General features: G+C 38.4%; 1 pseudogene; it reads left to right on the top strand.

The window, feature by feature from the left end:
* Positions 1-1,430: 1,430 nt before the first annotated feature.
* On the top strand, positions 1,431-22,770 carry LOC139449397 (CD109 antigen-like; annotated as a pseudogene).
* Positions 22,771-22,810: the final 40 nt, after the last annotated feature.

The raw sequence follows: 22,810 nt of genomic DNA, 5'->3' as shown, positions 1-22,810 counted from the left end.
ACATCTGCCCAGTTGTTCTGTCGTCAGGCGACGCCTTACACGTTGAGGGGGCATTGCGTAGATAAACGTAGTGTAAACACTCAATTGAGTTTACAGTTTCAGAATGAATCAGACACCGTTGCCTGATTGGAAATCGTGCAATGGTAGCAAAAGCATGAACTGTGATGTGAAACGCATTTCTCATGGCATGAAATGCACGTGCACGTGTGTTGGAGACGTTTTTGATTTCACTTGAACACAATATTGCCAGTTATGCAGTTATTTTGTTTTTTTATTAAGAAAAATATCTACGATCCTTATCAAATTTTGAGTAGTATATATGTATATGTCTATGCTCTATGCTCACGCTGATTAGTTTTACACTCGATAGCATAAATGGGGGACTAATTAACCATAGCACCATAAGAGAAGGAGTGAGTGAGTGAGCGAGTGTGGTTTTACACTTCTTTCAGCATAATTTCTGCAATATTACGGCAAGGAGCACCAAGAATTAACTTCAAACATTGTACATTTGCGGGGAATCGAACCCGGGCCTTCGGCGTCACAGCTTTCAACACTAGTTCTAAGGAGGTAAACGGTGACTCTGAATATATGTCTGCTTTCTTGACAATACATACAATCTTATTGGTATAACAAAGGACACATGTCCAATCAAAACCAGTAGGTGTTATGGTGGGCGTCTCCAACGCCTCTCGCTTGGGAAACAACAACACACATGTCACTTTACATAGATAAGACACCCACAAAGTCGGCAAATAGGCCGTTGTCACTGATAATCACCAGGTATATATGTCGCTCTGAAGACACACGTTCTCCGTAGGAAGGTGATTGAAGCAGGTACGTTGGTCGAAACTGTTGCGTTTTAAGCTTTTTAGAAAGACTGCTAGATCATGCCAAAACGACTGTATTATCCGTACAACCTGGTATGGTAAACAATTGCTGACTTGATGTACAATGTACATGTGAGCTGAAGGGTGCGAGTAAAGAGGTGTCAGTGCAGGAGAGCCAGAGGCTAGTACTTACCATGGGAGATATTTCGTTGGATATGAAGAAAATGCATATGCTACTTATAAGGAAGCGAATTAGTGATATACCACAACTTACCACTGATAAAAATAAGATGGCTTGTTCCAAAGGCTGTCGGAGAAATACCATTTACAAGGAATATACTTACTTGTTAGGAGCTTTATATTAATTGCATTATTTATCTTAGACTTTGGAGGTTTTGAGTAGCTTATTATATAACGTCAGAATGGACGTAGTTCTGTAAAAAGGGGAAACTGCACAAAAAACATATTTTGGTTCAATTTCAGACAGATTTGAAGAGAATAATGTCCTCTGGTTTCTATTACTGGAAAGATTATGTCTCAACTTTCACCAGTTAAAGTTTTCATACTGTGTATTAATTGGTGTTATTTGTTTTACAGCTTCACCATGTTCTGGTTACTATTCCTTGTCGGTGTTGGAATAACCAATGCTGAGGACAGGTAGAGTATGCCATTGTGGTATTAGAAACAAAAATAGTCCTAATTAGTAAAGATTTTAATAGGAGTGATGGAATCCATAATTGTTCTTAGCTATTGTTATTGGCTCAACTATGGTCATGTGTTCACTTGTATGTTTCCTGGCATTTGTTCAATTATGACATTGGGAATTCTGCAAAGATCGGAATGTAGAATTGACGGGTGGCATCATGGTCTGGGATGCCGTAATTCGCTGTGCAGAATTGCATCCCTTGGAAGTGCCAGAAACCTACGATCGAGGGTTCGAAAACTAGATTCGCCCCATAGATCATATCTTGTACTAATTATGTTTCTCGGTTTATCAGTGTCACACCAAATCTCATGGATCTCCCAAAAGCGACGAATGTCTAAGATCTGTTTCAAGTTGGAATTTTTTCTCACATATGAAGCTGACACTGAAATACTGTTGAAAACACTTAACCTGACTCACTCTACATTGGCATCAGTTGTGGAAAGGTCAACAGTTCTGAAGTCTGTCAAATAAATGAAGCCAATGTCTATACACTATCTAAAATAAAGTGTAGACTGTGCTCATACCCTTTAGAGCACATATTTTACACACTGTGGTTTTGCCAATGTGTAGATTCATCTGGTTATCTTTCACCATAGTTCGGGTGGATCCTACCTTGTTACATCCTCCAAATACCTGCAACGTGGGATGCCCTTCAACGTCAGCATCGACATCCTGAACACCACCGACACTGTTCATCTCCAGGCGGAAGTGCAGCGTATATGGAACAACTACACGAACATCAATAGATTCCCTGTAACGATGGCCAGAGGGGACTTTACTAAAGGTGAATGGAAGGATCTTTTGATATAGAAGGGATATTTGGAATGAGTTCAAAATGTAATGTAAGATTTATTGGTAACAGATTTCGCTTTGTCACAATGAATCACACGTCACACTTATATTTCTTAATTACTAGAGTTGAGTCATGTGGTTAGCTCTATTTGTTTCACTTTGAGGTTCAGGTATGTGGTTAGTTTGACAACATCCTTTCTTTGATATCTTATATTCGTCCCAATGTTTATAATTGGTTTGTCCGCACCAACACTGTTAATAAAAGTATCTGGCCTACATCAATGGGGACCTTCCCCAAACATTAAGCCGACATATTATCAAAAAATGAAATCCTGTCCAAACCAATATCAAAATAAATGTAGTGACTCACTTCTTTTTTTTGTATTCATTTCAGGAACAACAGGCACACTGTCCATGATTGTACGTATGCGACTTGGGTGTGAAGTACACAAAACAAGAGTTTACAATGCTCCTCCGACTTAAGTTCTGAACAATCTATAATATGTCTGAAGGATATTACTTCACTAAAGATCAGCTGCATGGTCTAGTTTTCCCGTATGATCAGGAATATTCTGAAAACATTGTGGACTCGTATTTGTCAAGGTTGTTTTTGGTATTTTCAGATTCCAAGCCACATTGTAAGTGGACGTTATGTTGTACATGTACGAGGTAGCGGCGCTCTGCAGTTTGAGCGAGAACACAGCGTCTTCCTCCGTCCCAAGTCTATTTCTGTCATGGTTCAGACAGACAAGGCCATGTACAAGCCTGGACAGATGGGTGAGCATAATCATTACCTGAACTGTGGTATATATTTGTTTGAGGTTAGTGGCATTCATTCTCACCACAAAACATTTATAGCATTATGGAGTATCTGGCAATTGTATCCTTTGCAACTATGTATCACTCAGAGTTATGCCATCTAAAAAAATCATAACCTTTTTATGCTCATTTAAAACACACTGTCATCATTACCATTTTTTGTTAATGAGGAAATCTGGTATACCATTTGACGAATGACAAAACCAATAGAATATCTACATATTTATTTCACAAAGCTAGCATTCGAAAATATGTTTTGTGTTTTGCCCTTCCTTAGAAGTAATGAAACAATATTCAATTTGCCTTCCAGTGCATTTCCGTGCCTTTGGCGTGTACCCCAATTTGCAAGTATACGCGGGAACGTTTGACATATCTCTTCTTGTAAGTTGTAACCTTAATCATTGCACAAATATTTCCGATTAACATAAACAAAACAAAATAACACTTCTATGCAGGGACTCAACAGCAAACACACTGATCACTACAAGATGACCTCTTCATTATACATGTAGGTGGTGTACTGAAAGTGATGTAAATAATATGACAAAAGATACTTGCTTCAGTAAATTATTGCAATGTAAGTGGTAACAGATCTACCTTCGTGATCCCGCCTGGGCTATTGTAGATATAGTGAGTGTGATGTAGAGAATATTGTTTATCTTTACACTACACAGAGATAAGGGATCTTCTTTCTTTATCTCATCTCCGCCATGGCAAATATAAGTGAAGTAGAGGACAGGTTGTGTATATATTCGACAAATGTATTTTTGTAAGTTTATAAGATATAACAATAGCTCCAACTTGAAGTACTATATTGTTATGATAGAAAAAAACCACCATAATTAATATTTAAACAAAATAAGTGGTATACAAACACGCTCGAACATATATATTGAGGGAGGACAACCACTTCACGTCACTGGGATAGTCTTGTAATCTTTATACTATGTACAGGATCCTAACAATAACATCCTGAAGGAGTGGACGGCTCTCCATGACGCTTCTGGTGTTGTGGCTGGAGAGTTCCAGTTGGCAGATCAGACTGTTCTGGGAGACTGGAAAATCAACGTCCAACCGAGGGTTGGTATCAGACTTATTTATCAGCAATGTGTTGCTTTCCTGTTCGTACTGAAATAGATATACCCATATTATGACGGAAATAAAGCTGTTATGCCTTTATCACGCGAATCATGTCTATCATCAGGTAACCTGATTTATTTCATGTTGAATATTTTAACATTTGCATTTGCGACGCTTTTAGCTTAAAGATATTCGAGCTTCTTATTTTAGGATATTTGACCCATCAAATTCTAACCTTGTTAATTTTGAACTCTTTAGGTAGAGTTTGTATCAAATCACATGATATATCTTCCCAAACAGTAATATGGGATCTGAAGTACCATTGACAAACTGAATACGGCGCCTCATGAACATTAATTATACATGTCTGTCTGAGGTATCATGGTTCATGTTACATGTTCTGTCAGGATGAGGTCAGCATTACTTCTAAAGGTTTTACAGTTGCTGAGTACCGTAAGTATTGATACAACACTAATACCCCATATAAATCGTTTGATATACATAATTGTCTTTGTTCCACCATGCTTTTTTATTCATAACAATTCATTTGTATCAATGTATTCTACATTGTAACATAAATGTAGGTATGTTCCCTGATCTGATTGGTTAAAAAGTGTTGTCGAATGAGCATAACATCGCTGAATTTTTGGGGTCTCATCACCGTGTATGTATACATTAATTAATGGAACTATTTTTGAAATCATCAACATGGAGGAACAGATGGAAATTTACCCTGACTTCCACATCGGAGATTTCGATAAAATATTGAGTGAATGGGGCGACGAGACATTTTCTGAGATAATACAAGAATTTGAAGGTAAATGAAATTTACCTTTTTCCATTAATTACAAAATCATAATCATAAATAATGTAATTTTCTTGGGCTTGGCCAAAGGAAAAAACAAAACAAAATCAATTTTTAACACAGTAAAAAAACATTTATTGCAACTCTATAATGACTTTCATACATCCACCTAATTTTGTTCTTATTATAACCCACAAAAAGCTGTTGAAGCTGAAAACCGTTCTGAGATGGCCCCCGAACTAGGAAATACAGCCAGCGTTTCCGTAGAGCCCAAAGTTCAAGCGTCCAGTCACCGCTTCGCGTCCCTTGATACAAAAGCAGTACAGGACATCGTGGATAGGAACCTCTCCAAATCTACTGGGAGTTAAAATATTTCGACGTAAGCCATTGAAACATAAAAGAATACATAAACAAATAAAAAAAAATTCCTACGCAGATTCTATCAACATCAGCGAGAGTTACCTCCCTTACACCATTGCCATAATAGCAATGTAAAGCGTGACCAATGTGTCATCGCAAAAATTGGCAATAATATAACGAGATTGACCAAAATCTTAACATAAATTAAATATTTCGTTTTGTAAGATTTGAGATATGTTATACTAAATGGATATACGGAAATTTCATTTAAACACGACACCGTAATAATAACGAATTACTCCCACTTACCGTCACATCTGTACCCTGAACAAGGCAATCTTTTCACTTCCAGAATGGCTTGGTTTCCGAGGTTTTGAACCCACGTTCGAAGAGCTTCCTGCTTTTCAACTGAATGAGAGACTGAGGTTCTTTTATGCCGAAGTCAGAAATGCTGAGGGAGAACTTTACTCAAAATCGAGTTTTGTTGGGTTGCGTGCTGCCATACACAGGCATATCAGGGGCCGCCATTTGAGCGCAGCATAAACATTATCCAAGACCGGGAATTTCACACTGCAAACTGCCGTCACTTTACTGTCAAACGCAGGTATTGAATCGCGAGATTTGCAGAATTACCGGCCACAAATCCGATGAATCGTTGAAGCCGTATTCCATTGACTCGAGCTCGTCTCAAAAACGACATTATTCGAACATTTTTCAGAGACAGCAGCAGCTCGCTAACGAACGTAATTTGGTACCTGTCATAGATACAAGAAATCCTGCCACTGTCCACTGCTCCCGTGAATAATTTCCAGGTTAATTCTTCTGCTAATTTCCACGGCCTCTCTCACATATGTTAATCCACTGTAACAGTAAACAACTTTTTCAATCCCAGCTAAGCTGCATGTCTGAAATTTCGCACATGTTTGACGTCTCTTGTCACCACCTCAGTTTCAGGCGAGTTGACACTATCTTGTACAGGGGCCAAACAGTATGTACGTCTTTTCTAATTTTGATTATTTGTATTTCATAGTTACGCATAACTACAAATTACAAGTAAGATGAGGAACTGTGATAAAGAATTGAATTTGTGATATTTCCTGTTGTTTGTTTATTTTCTGAGAAATGAGCTTGAACATGTGACCACCCCTTTCGTAAAATGGACCCTCATTATTGGAGTACCTCGAAACCATTGATCGGTTTCGCGGCACCCCATATCATGCATCTTTTCGAAGGTGAGCACGAGGAGACGTATTACTAACGACAGTTTTGTTGTGTCATGCGCTCAGTAAATTAGTTCCTCCTAAATATCGATTTAATTAACGTTCATGTTACAATGTCGATAAATATTTCGTTTTGTAAGATTTGCGTGATGTTATGCTGAATGGATGTACGGAAATTTTTCATTTGAACACTCCGCCTTACGGCGTCGTGTTCAAATGAAATTTCCGTACATCCATTCAGCATAACATCACGCAAATCTTACAAAACGAAATATTTATCTCCTAAGTGTTGTATCGAAGTCTTGAATATATTTCCATTTCATTAGAAATCATTGAAGATAAATACTATTTCTTGTTCAGAACTGCCTCGGTTTGAAGTAAGCGTGGATCTTCCCTCATTTGCTCTGACATCTGACACAAAGCTATCTGGAACAGTGAAGGCCAAGTAGGTTTCTTAAACAGTCTCTAAAACGTCAACTTGCTGTTATCTTAGCTTTCAATCAAACTGATGTTCTACACATACAACCACCTTGCATTATCTCAAGAGACTGAAACCGATTGATCTGATAAGGACATTACATATTCATATTCGAACAAGAACTTGAATTTATTCTTGTACATACCAGGTACACATTCGGCAAGCCAGTGAAGGGGATGGTGGAGCTACATACACAAATGAACGTCGGCAATGACTACTGTGGAAAACCTCCCAAATATGTGGAGTTGGCGTTTCCGGTATGTGGCTACTAAATCTATTTTTGGACTCATGGTATTCTTTTTTTAACAACATTAAATACCCAAAGGCGAGTGTAGAATCAGGATATGTAACGAATTTGTATACTGCAAGTTAATATTTTTAGCAGGGGAGCTTATTCTAACTGTTAGAGGTGAAGATATCTGGCCCTTTGTTCATGGTCATTGTTCTCCAGTTCCAGAATTAATTTTACATTGACGGTACCATGATACAATATGTATACGTGGCATAAAGGTTTGGGTACATTTGTTACGTAGGTGGCAATTTGTGAATCTGCGTGTGCATTTACAATCAGATCTATGCTGACAACTTCCTATATCTCGAAATTGCTAAAGATGCAATAACAAGTTGGTTCTTTTTAATATTTCACACCTGAAATTTTTCTACAGCCAAATTAACATTCAGATGAGATAGAATTAGTTTGTGAGGCAATATGACAAAATGGCATGATGCTAAAAAGCAGTGACAAAAACTAGTGTAGTTTTTATATCTAATCACAGATTGATGGGGAAGCCAAATTTGAGATTCCGATGGCTGATATCATGCGTCTCCAGCGCTATTTGAGTGAGAAAACTGTCGCCGTTGTGGCAATCGTGAAGGAGGGACTGACCGGAGTGAGGCTGAACGGAACCAACACTGTCAAGTACCACCAATACCCCTACAAGATTGAAGTCCTCAACTCAAGCCCTAAAACATTCTCACCCAAACTACCATACACAGCCTTTGTGAGTGACATGTCACGATATACTTAACAGATATTCCAGTAATATTCAAAATAGCAATAAATTGTACGGTAGTTCTGCTATAAATTTTAGAAAGGGTTCTTCCTCTCTTAAATTTAAACATTGCACTGCAGATCAAGGTCTCCCAACAAGACGGCCGCCCTGTGACTGACATCGACAGCCCTGTGGGGGTGTACACCTGTGTCACATACCGTATTGTCCAAGATGACCAGTCCGAGTTCTCCTGCGTATCCCCGAGAACACCACCAGTATTGATGTCAAGGTGTTATTTCGACCAAGTTGTACTTTACTTTCACCTATCTTATAACCATGATTCAATCATGTTGGAGTGAGCGAGTCAATATGAGAGTTTAATATAATCTAAACTATATATATTTTCTGTTTATCATAGTGTCTTAGCCGAATGTGCTAGGACATAAGTGTAAATGACACTGGGTGTTACAGGTATGGCTCTGATTCATCAGTGACCATCGTATCTCAAAAGTAACTCCGCACAGAGATTTTTCGGTGTATTAGGTCAATGGATCAGTCATGCCCCATCTCAAAATTGCAAAACAAAAAATTAAGTGCAAATTACCAATCATGATATTGTGATATTAGAAAAAACCCATTATCTTGGCAACCTTAAGAACATACGTTAAAGAAGCTGATTTTTTTAAAAACACCAACTTTTCTCCAATACTTTATCTACAACTTATATCCAAAAGATTTTACATTTTACAATTCTTAGGGGAGATGAAAGACGTTTCAAACCCTGTCCTTAAACCGTCATTGCAACTGTAACTGTTATTCTAAAATTGGCATATATGTCTTATGAAAATGCAAGCGAATGAAACAGGAAAGGATCACACGCACGCACGCATACACGCACGCTCGCTTACACGCACACATACAACTACCACTGGTAGTCTAGAGTTGTAAACGACATACAAACTTTGCTTTTGCACCCTCAATATGAATACACTTATATTATTTCATCTAGGTCCACTACAAAGAAATATCTGATACTTTGACTGTCAGGCAGAAGCACTCCCTCAGCAGCAACTTCCTGCAGCTGACACTCACCAACAAGGGTCTCAGGGTAAGCACAATATATCTCACATAGTATTCTGAGGCCCCGACAATTTGATATCCAGAGGGGTGATACTTGTTTGGAAAAAAAATCTTGTAACAATGTATTTTTGATATTTTCTTTCTGTTTGACCTGAAGTTGTTTTTTCCATGAATCTCCTGCGACAATGTAATTTCTTTAGAAAAACGACCACAACTCCCCTTCACCCTACCCCCCATCCCTCGGTGGTCCCTACGTTTATATTTGTCATGTAAATATTGACTGTCCATGTAACTTAATTCATTCTCTAATTTGTTTTCAACATTGCATGTTATGTCATTTCAGGCGGGTCAGGCAGCTACGTTTAGCATCGAATTGACTGAAGATGTGCCATTCATTACGTTTGAGGTAATCTTTCAATACAGAGTAACACTATTTGTCTTAATGCGGCTGGATTTTCTAACCATGTTCAAGTGTAATTGAATTAGGCTAAACATTCGAATTAATATTCCAAAGGACTATGTATAAATAATGCAGATCCCACTTCAGCTATTGAACGTTGACAAGAAAGGATCATAAGCATCTCAGATAATATTTGAGTGATTGTGTTTGTTTTTATTGCCACTTCAGTTCCTAATATTTTATGAGGCATCAGGTGATCAAGGATCATAATCTGAGAGAAACTGGGAATTGAAACCTCATGGATACTGGCATAGCAAAGGGACACATTATTCTGAACACACACAAACCCAGCCCAAGCCCAATTTATATAAATAAAAAATAAATATAAAAAAGTCCCAACCACAACCCTGCCGTGTCACACTTACCCCTGTAACATTATGTTCCAAACACTTGTATAAAACATATTTTTTTAAATTGTTAATATTTTGTGTGTGTTTACTGCTGTTTGCCAGTGTGTACATTTTGTGTATGCAGGTATTATCCCGGGGGACTATTGACATAACTGATCAAGTTAGTGTGGGAGGACAAAACCCCGTCCACTTCAACGTTCCCATCTCCGCGACTATGGCCCCAGAAGCCCATATCATCGCTTACTACGTCAAGAAATCTGGGGAGGTTGTGGCTGATAGCCTAAGTTTCAGTGTGGATGACGTCTTCGACAACAAGGTAGACTGAAAAAAAGATCAAATCAAATTACCTAACATACCATAGTTTTTGTGATATTTAACAATTATAAACGGCTTATTCCAGGCTTATTAGTCAAGATGTTTTGACCAGCCTCTCAACACTATTTCAGGTGTCAATTGACTTCAGTCGCAACGAATCTAAGCCTCATGACAACATTGATGTGTTGGTCAGCGCTGATCCTATGTCATCTGTCAACCTCCTGGCTGTCGACCAAAGTGTTCTTCTTCTCAAGTCCGGCAATGACATCACCACAGATAAGGCAAGAGCACAAGTATTACTTTGTAGAGTTCTTAGAGTCCACCAATACCACAGTTGATTAGATAAGAAACTGAGTCGAAGTATATGAACGCATGTGTTTCATCCTTAATCTACTAGTATATCCCTTTATCAGTAACCAGCCTATCTTCTTGTGCCATGACTGACTTCCTGTTTCTTGTACAGGTACTTGAAGAACTGAAGACGTACAGCTCCGGAGAAACTGATGGAGAATTCTCACCGGAAGTCTTTGCCTTTTGTAGTAGTTCTCAAAAAGCTTCTGACGTCTTCTCGGTAGGTGACGATGTTTTCTGATTACGATCTGTAATATGACTTATATTTCTTTCATAAACTAATATATATCTCCAACTTATAATTATTCAATTAAGTGTATCCTGTTGATATCCATCCATCCATCCATCCATCCATCCATCCATCCATCTATCTATCTATCTATCTAATTTTATAAATAAGATGGCATCAAGCTTTGGTGGCGATCATACTCTTTAATGATATTAAAACCACCCCTTTCTCAAGTGGAATCCTCTTTCCAGGATGCTGGACTTCTCGTTATCACGGATGCTAAATACTACGGCTACAACTACAATCATGGAGGTGATGAAGATGACTTATTTTTTAGAATTGTTCATCTTATATTTATAAAGCTACATTCTAAATGAGAGGACGCATCAGCTGAGAGCTACTGCTTTTAAGACAACTAAGGGGACAGTAACTTTAACATGCAATTTCTGTCAGTTGTGAGTTTAACAAATATGTCTCGGCGGGAGAAATGGGCTTCAGACATTATACCCATTTGTGGAATCAAACCGGGGCTTTTGGCGTGACAAACGAACGCTTTAAGCACTAGACCAGCCCTCCACCCCCGTTTCAGTGTGAGGTATTATGAATATAACAAGAATAAACTTATATCATACCTGATATATAAATGTGAATGAAAGGAATGGTAGGATTGAAACCCAACTGAACCTCTACTGCATTTAAAGTGTATTGGTCTAGTGTATGTCATGGGGCTTAGGGACGGTTTGTGTATTGTTCGTATTGTTATCTAACTCAATATTGTCCAGACCACTGGAGAGCAGTGTGGGATAACGACTGCATGCAGGATTCATTTAAGGTTTTCGAGGAACAAGACAGGCAGAAAATGTAGAGTAAGCTATAATAACAACAAACTGAACACTTGAATTTACACGTAATCGTGTCTGCTTCTGTTATGTGTTGCAATTAAAAAAACAAACTTATTTTCCGCAGTTATGCCTCTTTGTCATTTCCCGTTCCCTGGCGCCACACCTTATCCGGGAGTAGGTGGAAACGGACTATCACAGAGTTTGAAGGAGGTGGAAAGAGTTCGAAAGAACTTCCCAGAAACATTTCTCTGGCTCAACAAGACAGTGGGGTAAGTATAGATATTATTACCCACGTGGTGAAGATACGGGTGGTAAGATACTAAATCCGTACGTCACACGTTTGTTGTACAAGGTTGACCTTGTTTTATTCGTTTTGATTGGATAACCGTGACTTCTATCACACCGGGACTACTTTTTTCATTCATAAAAAATCGCGAGACGTCATTCATTTTGCAACTATATGGCAGAACTGAAGCAATCTCATGAGAGCGAGAGATATTTACAAACACGTTTTTACCAAACAAGATTGTCACACGCATCAAATTCGGTTTGAACTCTAGGGCTTCTACAGACATTATATAATCGAGCTATATCCATTTACAATGTACGACTACACATGAGCGTGACGCAACCGACCACTTTGGCAACTTTCAATTTGATTTAACGTAAATGGATAAGCGTAGTGAAATGAAGTCAGTTTAAACTATCTGGTCTTATATCTAGACTTACTTTGGGTGATACGGTTGTGCCATCAACAATGCCCATATTTAGGCATATATCAATATTCATGCGCAACCAGGTTTTGCAACCGGTTTCAGTTTGGTCTGTCAATGAACGAAAGTTGTTATGTATTTACACTTAAATATATATTTGACGTGGGTAATAAATAAAATACTACACTCATTCTCGTTAGATACCATTTTTACAAAACTAGTGAACTTTCTATAGTATCTTACGAGAATGAGTGTAGTATTCTCTATGTATCAAGATAAATCAACGAGTTGGTACGAAATACCACTGTAGAGAGTATTTGTTCATTATACTTTTATGTATTCCGTCCTGTGCAAACTGGTTATTAACTGTTGAATTCTTCATCTATTCAACAACACATTTACTTTATTCAGAGCTGACGGTAAAGCCACCATCAGTACCACCGTGCCTGACACTATCACCTCTTGGATCGCCAGCGCCTTTGCTGTCAACTCTGCCACAGGACTTGGTGTAGCCCCATCCACCACAAAGGTACCAAATTACAGTTTGTATAAAATTTGTTCTTGTATATTAAAATCTTATATCTCCGTTCTTGCAAATAATAAGCGTGTTTGATGCCCGAGATGTCACATTACTTTCTTTAGACATGGCTATCAGTTCACTTTCATCTCTCTTACACCTCAAGTTCAAGCAATCTTCTTTGTGTATTGCTGGAAAAGAATGGGTAGTCATGGGCAATCGGGCATTTCACATCAATTGTTCCCTGTACATAGCTATAGCATTGTCAAATGAATTGGAATGCAATGTGTGCTACAATCTGGTTGGTTCAGAAATGTTGTTAAACAGGATTGTGATCTCCGAAGCAATTTGGACTTTTCATAGCATATGAATATTTTCTAGACATGTACCTTTCTTCTCCTTACTCACTGACATTCACAAATCTGAAAACACTTCATCTCCTAACTTGCATTCCTGAAAATTTCCTTTTTTCAGCTGCGTGTCTTTAGGCCTTTCTTCGTCAGCCTGTCCATGCCTACCTCGGTGTTACGTGGAGAACAGGTCGTCATTGAAGCCAGTATCTTCAACTACCTGCCCAGTGACGTGGATGTGAGTTCTTACTGTACAGTTTCCATAGTCACCATTGATATATGGTTCCATTTCTGTCCAACACCATTATTAACAGTTTAATCAAGACATCTATCTACGTTATTGGACATGTATTTATGTTACGATATAATTCCAACATGTTATTCAGGTGGTGGTGTCATTGCCAACTTCTGCTGAATACGTCAACGTGGCAGTGGACAGCACTGGCAAGACCAGTCAGAAATCTGAGGACCAAAAACATTACATCACGGTAGGTTGACAAGATGATACAGCCTTGGTGGTGGTTCAGGGCAAAACAGTTTTACGTTATATCTTAATTAGTCTTGTCTCTCTGGTGTTCATAAATATTTTTTAGTGTAAGTAAGTTCTGTTTATTATTTTAACATATCTTCTTCACTTGAAACACAAAAGGACTGGGAACAACATACAATAACACAGATCGATTTCTTCTATAGATTTGAGTTGATACATTAAATGCAAACGATAAACGTATTTACACCTACATAGGTCAATGGAACCTTGTTGACGTCTTCTTGTATGTATGTACATCATCATCATCATCTCATAATGCTGCATTACCAATATACCATCAATTCAATGTTAACATAAACTATTAACAATAGTGAGTGTATGAGTTCGTTTCTAGCTGTTTTACAATGGCAATGGCAATGGCAATGGCAATGGCAATGGCAATGGTTTAATGGATAGAATTTATGAGTTGCTGGGTTGCTGCAACGGCAGTTTGGATCCTCGCTTGTACCCTTTTCTAAATGAATATAATTCAAGGCAATATCGCCATGTCTTATTTTTGTATGTACTGTATAATGCTAAATTTCTTGATACATGATGGTGGAACCAAGGAACTGTCTGTGAAACTGGATTCAAATCCAGGGTCGATTTCAATATTTCTTTGTTGAATGGGTAATTCGTTCCTCATGTCATTGAATAGTATGCCATCCTTCCTTCTTTTCAGTAAACATTCGCTTCGATCGCATCTGTCAAAATGTGCTTCTGTAATTATTCAGAACAATGTGTATGCTAAAACTCACTATTAGTTCACTATTCCCTGTCTCCCTCCAGGTGAAATCCAACGAGCCCCAGACTGTGTACTTCCCCATCATTCCATCATCTCTGGGAGCTATCGACATCGAGGTGTCAGCACGAACAACACTAGCTGCTGATGCTGTCAGGAGACAACTCAATGTCCAGGTAACCTTTTTGTAACAAAATGAATATAACATGTGTTATACATATGTGAGGCAAGTTGTTTTCTCAAAAGTACATACTTCTGGCCAGAAACAAAATAAAATGTAAGATGAAATAACGTACTTGCAGTGATAGTATTACCATAACAAAAATACGTATTTGTATTTAAAACGTCTATATTTTGTATCTTTCCAGGTCGAAGGCATTCCCAAGGAATATAACACACCTGTCTTCATTGAATTGACACCAAGCGGTGCTGACTTCAACCAACAGGTGGCGCTTTCACTTCCTCCAGAGGCGGTAACTGGATCAGAGAAAGTTAGGGTCAAAGTAACAGGTAGGCTACAATAGCAACGCTTTTACTTATCATCAATGGTATATCTTCTTTGTGTATATGAATCGGACGTGGTGGGGCAGGATACGCTCACCTTTTCGCGATCACCTGGCATTATCACTATTTGTGTTTCATAGTGTTTCATAAAACTATGCATATTTGGAAACGTACAGTGGACTCTTACAATGAATATTTCTTTTGATTATGGTTATATTCTGTTGATTTTATTAAAATCTTGTATAACAAACGAATGTCAAATGCAATATTGCCATTTATCTAGAAGTAAGATTATTCTCAACTGTTACAAAAATATGAGTTATAATTGATATTAAAATAGATATAAGTGAAGGTGTTTGTAGTTATTTATTTTCCCTTTCCTTGATTGCAACACTGAAAGCAGCTACATTTTCCTTATGTATGTTGTTTATTCTTATTCTGAATGAATCCTTCAGGGAATAAACTTATCTTCAGATGGACCATGCACAGTTTCACTTTTAGTCCAGATGTGTTTATCAACAGATGTATGGACAAGATACTTAGAGGATAAAAATGATAAAGTACAAGATCCAATTATTCCCATTGGTCATCTAAGCAACATATTTTGGATGGATTTTTTAGATTTAATTAATAATTAAATTTAGTATTTGGCCACGAAACGCCATGAATTAAACATGTCCGTCACATACTTGATCCATCACAGGCAGCAATGTTATGTGATTTAATGTTTGAACGATGATATGTACTAAAGTTGATATTTCAGCAAAAGATCAGTGCACAATATTTATAGTGACGTTGCACTTAGGATATATTATCAACATAATGGCAATAAAACAAGTTTAGATAACTTTTATTATACCTCATTTACTGTGTCACAGTGTTAATTATTAGCCACTTCATGTCACATCCCTGCTAACTAATGCAGATACTTACCTTCAACAAAGGATGCCATTCAACTAAGACTAGTTACAAAATGGCGAATTTCTATTTTTCATAAGGCATTTTCTACAACAGTGAAATGACATTATGGCATTGACTTATATAATCCAGGTGACTTGATCGGCGCAAGTCTTGACAATTTGGAAAGCCTTCTGGCTCTACCGACTGGATGTGGTGAACAAAACATGATGAACTTTGCACCAGATGTATATGTTGCCGATTACCTGTACACAACCAAACAAATCACACCTGCCTTGGAATCGAGGATCATGAACTATCTCGAGCTGGGTAAGACTATGATTCATACTGTATGTAATTGATAATGCTATCGATGTGATCTGACACATATGCAATGAGGTCACCTTGGAGGAACTAGTTATCATAAGTTCCATACACCTATGCAATATTGCACAATAAACTATTTCCAAATAGTCCCAATAGCTATAAATTTTGTGGATGGTTAATGACGAATGGAAGTTTCTGTAAACAAATATATTGCTGCAAAATCTTTATTTGATGTATTAATTGTGGCGGTTCACTGAGATGAATAAAGGGAAATGAATGTGAACTTGACCTTTAATCACTTTAGCATAACATTTGTACTTTCTGAAATAGCGTCATTGAGTAAAAATATGTCTTGATTTTCGAATTATTAAAAAAGACATTATATCACAAAGATGTATTTCTGTATTTCTGTATGTAAGAACATAAACCTAAAAATATTTTTGCGAACACTTTGTATAATCACCGTTTGATAGTTATTCTTAAATAGATGCTTTGATCGAGTCAAAATTCTTATAATTATGGAAAGGATTTGCCGCTTTTATTTATCAATAATGGATAACTTTCGAACATGAAATTGTTGGAATCATCACGTCTAATTCTCATATATTTTGTAATTTATGTGTAATTTATAAGTTCATGCATACCCTAAGGATAAATAAAGTTTCTCTAATGCATTGAGCTTTCATATATTCCAAAGCTGGCTAACTCTTTCTCCATGAGATATTTGATATTTTCCTTTGTCTTATATCAGGATACCAGAGAGAACTGGCCTATCAGAGAAATGATGGGTCCTTCAGTCCTTTCGGTAACAGAGATGAGGCTGGACACATGTGGTGAGTTATAACATACCCTTCCAACAGAAGTTGCCTCCTCTCCAAACGCAAGTCACACGTACTGCAGTTTTCTTTACACTCACAGTCCTCATTTATATATCAATCAATCATTTTATTTAAGTGATTTCGGCCTCAGGCCCTTGTGTACAAACGTTATGGTACAGGCGAAATTACAGTTAACCGTACCTTTCTTTCCATATGTCCATACTACAAATATTTTGCTAAATGTGTGATGGTGTTTGCGAATGACATCAAAATGTTAAATTTATGGATGCTAGGATGAAGATGTTAGTGTTGATGTATAGTTGTCGTAAATGTGCATATGCTGGACACACTAAAGAAAGAAGAATGCATTTTCAACGTTGTTTAAGCTACAGTTTACATTTTCTTACATTTCTAGATATATTGAAGTGACACGCCAATGCTCCATTTCCAGATCATGACAACGTAAACGAAAACGAGAAAGAGCAATTTTGAAATTGCTTTGTGTAATGAATTTTAAACAGTTTTCTTTTATATTTCATATTGGCTTAATTTTAACATTCCACCTTGGTTCATGATCCTCAGGCTGACTGCATTTGTAGCTCGAACTTTCCATCAGGCCAGACCCTACATCTTTGTGGGCAACCAGACTCTAGGACGGGCACTGAGCTGGATGACAGACAGGCAGAATCTGGATGGGTCCTTCAATGAGCCTGGACTTGTGTTTGACAGACAGATGAAGGTACTTGCTGTGGTCACTCAATAAGCTTCCATGCAGATTGTGCAGTCAAGAGACACTGACTACACATCAACTACTGCTTTCACACTGACATGACCTACAATTAGTTAGGATTGCACGTGTCTGATGTATGTCATGTGTTTCTTCGTTTAATTTTAGAGCTCCAAAGCTTCACTGACTGCCATAGTGCTGCTCGCCTTCATTGAGAACCAAGACATTAGTGGTTATGGAGTAAGTACGAGTAACTGTTCTCTAAGGCTTTGTGCTCAGCAATTTTCCAGCTATATGCCGGCGGTCTCTAAATAATCGAGTCTGGACCAGACAGTCCAGTGATTAATATCATGAGCATCGATTCACGCAAATGGGATCGATGACATGAATCAACTAAGTCAGCGAGTCTGATCCCGTTAGTCGCCTTTTACGACAAGCATGGCTTTGTAATGCGATAACTGAATTTAGTCATGGCTGTCCCAAACAAATAAAACAATGAAACATCAGCAATCAACTACATATGTGAGTGAGTGAGTGCGTATGGTTTTACGCCGCTTTTAGCAATATTCCAGCAATATCACGGCGTGGACACAAGAAATGGGCTTCGCACATCAACAACATAAGCACAACAAGCTTTAAATGAAGCTTGAAATTAAACACTTGTATTTTCTCTTTGAATATATTAATCAGTACACGCTGGGAAACGCCACCGTGAATGCCACGAACTACCTGGAGTCAGTGGCTCCTTCTATTACGGACCCCTTCACTCTCGCGATTGTTAGCTACGCATTGTCTGAGGTTGGGAGTTCAATGGCGGATGTCACATTTAACAAACTCAACGCTGCAGCTGAGATTCACGGTAATTTTGTTACAAATTGATCACACAAATTCACTATTGCTACATCCTTATTTGTAGATTTATCAGCCCGATTGAAAAGCAAGATCAAATGTACTCCTCAGGTACATAATCTCTATGTTGTCTGTATGTTGTTTGGATGTCTTTGATGCACAGCGACAAAACATTGTAACCTTTGCTGAAGAGGTGTGATCATGAGATTGTTTGTGCTCCCTACCAGGTACACTGAAACATTGGATCGAACCCACTACAGCCTCCTCTAACTACTACACAAAATGGTCTCCTCCACACACACGTGCCCAGCCAATCGACATCCAGACTACGGCTTATGCCCTCCTGGCGTCCTCTGCACGCGGTGATCTGAAGGGAGGTCTTCCAATCACGAACTGGCTGACTTCACAGAGAAACCCGTATGGTGGCTTCTCCTCAACGCAGGTCAGTGGTCTAATGTGCACGTAAGTCAAATGTTGAGAGGTCAAAATAAGCTAACAATTATGTATGCAACATGATGTATAGATATACTTTGAGCTGGTAGGAATGAATGAATTCGGTTTATCATATGTTGGCTGAAAAGTAATTCAGTTAGAACATTGTGTTTAAGCTTAGTGTTGGAAAGACATTCTAAAGTGACACAGGTCCCAGACGTTTGGTTCACTAACAAAACCAAATAGAACAGACCTAGCGACAACATACCGCAGATCATAATACAGGCGAAGCAGGGATTCGCACCACGTCAATCAGTATAAAGAGGAAAGGAAGGTTCATGTATAATTTGTGCGATGTAGCAATCGGACACTGTATGACTCTCCCCACATCTATGTTTAATTATCTATACTTTAATGTCAGCTCATTGAATCTGAAATCATATGGATTCATAGGACACCATGGTGGCATTGCACGCCCTCACTGACTACGCACGCCGTGCGCATACTTCCGGTTTCCACATAGAGGTTGACATCAAGAGCGGAAGTAACAACCAACACGTGTCTGTGACTGACAGCAACGCACTGGTTCTGCAGACGAGAGAGGTAGGCTTTAAAATAGTTCATATCGAAGTCTAACAGATACCTTCATGTATCAAGATTTTAATCGCAACTGAAATGAACTTCTTAAAAGCAGTGGTTGCACAAAATGGGGCAATGACGAATAAAATTTGTATTGGAAATCTCGTGTGCACATCCACCGCCCCACTTACACTACTCACACATGCGCGCAGGCATGCAGGAATGCAGGCATTTACGCATGCATGCACGCACGCACGCACGCACGCACGCACGCACGCACACACACACACTCTCTCTCTCTCTAAAGGTGACGCCCGACATCCACAAAAAACTCCTTCATCTTCTTTTCTGTTTAGGGAATACTATAATGATACCTATAATAACCACTGCATTTAAGTTGCTGATTAGAAGGCTGGGATTATATATTTATATTGACACGTAAGTAAGAAATGTCAAACTCAGTATATCTCGTGTTTTTCCACAGCTGACGACATTCCCGAAGGAAGTATCTCTCGTCGCCACTGGTAAAGGCGTTGCTTATGCAGAGGTGAGATATCAATCTATTCTCCTTATGGCACCAACCAATTATCAAGTGAGTGAGTGAGTTGGGTTTAACGCCGCTTTTAACAGTATTTCAGGTATATCACGGCGTGTCAGCTTAAAGTGGGAGGAAAGCCCGAATTGATGTAGGTCCCAGACGTTTACTACTTCGGTAAAACACACGAGCACGGGTATGGTGCTGACAAACCAAGAAATATAATCGGGGCGAACCGCGATTCGAACCAACAATCATAGGTTTCTGGCGTGCTAAAGGGACGCAACTCTGCATAGCCTGTCACGGCGCCTTAGACCACTAGGTCACCCGTGCCCTCCCAATTACAAAGATAAAAAATATGTTATATTATATTTTAAATATGCCTTAAAGAGCAGAAATGTACAAAACATTTCAATGTTTTTTAAAATAATCCGACATTTTACTGTTTGCACTTCATGTGTTTGAGTCAATGAGCTCACATATAATAAACATTTGAATTTGAATAAATTAAAATTTAGTGATGTCTTTGACAAAAAATGTTTCAGAAGATAGAAACTTGTCCTCAGGTTGTATCCTCCTAAGGAAATTCGTCGCTTTATTTGCATGTCAAAATTGTGCTACTAAATTAAATTATTTATTAATACATGATTTTAAGATTTAACGTAAACGAATGCCTGTTTGAAACAATGTGCTCGTAAACATCATGCTTTATCCCCACCTCCACCCCCATCTCGCCCCACCCCCACCTACCCCCACCCCTCTCCGAATACTAAATAATACAGGATGAAATCCCTTCGTGTCAAGGTTGATGTGTTCTTCAACGTGGAGGCTGAGATCGGCAACCCATCCTTTGACGTCAACACCGTGCTGCTTGATGACACAATCAACAACTTCAGACTCATGACCTGCACCAAGTAAGGACATGCCAACATTGCACATTTCGCAGTTGCTTGTTACACTATACATAGAAATATTCCAACTAAATGATGGCGGTTTGTAAAACATTTCTGTAAATATATGGTCAGTATCAGACTAACCAGCTGTTGGTAATATGAGCAAAGATCTAAGCTGTCGCATACGTGACACGTTCTCACCCAAGTCATCAAGCCATTTAGTCGCCACTTACAACCAGCAGAGGTTATCTAAGCTATCGCATATGGGACACCTTCTTACACAAGTCATCAAGCCATTTAGTCGCACTTACAACCAGCAGAGGTTATCTAGGCTATTGCATATGGGACACCTTCTTACACAAGTCATCATGCCATTTAGTCGCCACTTACGACCAGCAGAGGTTATCTAGGCTATCGCATATGGGACACCTTCTTACACAAGTCATCATGCCATTTAGTCGCCACTTACGACCAGCAGAGGTTATGGGGAACCCAGAATCCACACGTGGTTGGTTGATCTAAAAAATCGTAATACGTTAATAGAAGTATGATCAACGCTTTTAAGAAAGTGTTCTAAATCTTTTCTCGATTAGGTGGTTGAAGAAAGGATCAAGTGGCATGGCGGTTATGGAAATATCGATCCCATCAGGCTTTGATCCGGATATGACGTCATTTGGGAACGTCGCTGGCCTAAAAAGAGTTGAAAGACGAGGCAGGAACGTCGTTGTTTACTTTGATGAAGTGAGTTCAACTTGATATGTGTATCTTATCCCAGTATTGAGAGACTAAAGTCATTCATGAGAATCAATCTGATCATCACATGTAACATATTTCAGATCGGTACAACTTCCATCTGTTTCGACGTCCTGTCCACCAGAACCGGCATGGTGACGAACAACCAGCCCAGCTACGTCACGGTCTATGACTACTACCAGCCAAGTAAGTACGGAGATCAAGCACTTGATTAACTGTTGGTACTTTTGAAGAGGATCATAATTTATGTTTACGAGATATAATGTGATCATTTCGTGAAGTAAACTGTTTATACAATTACTGCATTTTTAGGAGACTAGCCAATATTGAATTAGAAATGTAGACCCCTGTTGCAGTATTCACATGAAATTGTAATTGACAAAGGTACTTTCGGAAACTCAAGAAAACATTTAGTGCGTGGGTACAACTACATGTATACATGGGTATATAACATGTTTGGGTATGTTAGGTCTGCTTTCTAATTGGAATATAACTGTTTTTATTTTATTGATATCCAAATGAAAGTTGATTCGTGATTGGTATGTCTCTATCAGGTAGCCAAGGTGCCACATTCTACCAAACCCGAAGTCTCAAGAAGGCTACCATATGTAATGTGTGTGATAAGTGCTGTCCCCAGGTGAAGTCATAGGTAGACATTATATATACTTATAACAAAATACAAACATACTATATCTATAGATTCAATGAACATTTCAAACAATCGACATCTTTATTGTTTAAGAAATTATATTTTTTCAACTACGAACTGCTAAACTGAAATGACCTTCGTATCTTTTTTATAAAGTGCATGATAAATGATGATTATTGTTTAACTCATTTAAAATGCCTTGATATATATTTTCAGGCGTAAGGATGGAGAAGACCGATGTGACAGTTTAATATAAAATAAATGTATGAATAAGAAAGGTTAACGAG

This window comes from Haliotis cracherodii, unplaced genomic scaffold, assembly GCF_022045235.1.
Source record: "Haliotis cracherodii isolate W230 unplaced genomic scaffold, xgHalCrac1.p SCAF_8, whole genome shotgun sequence".
Classification (NCBI taxonomy): Eukaryota; Metazoa; Mollusca; class Gastropoda; order Lepetellida; family Haliotidae; genus Haliotis; species Haliotis cracherodii.
This window is presented reverse-complemented; position numbering and strand designations above follow the sequence as displayed.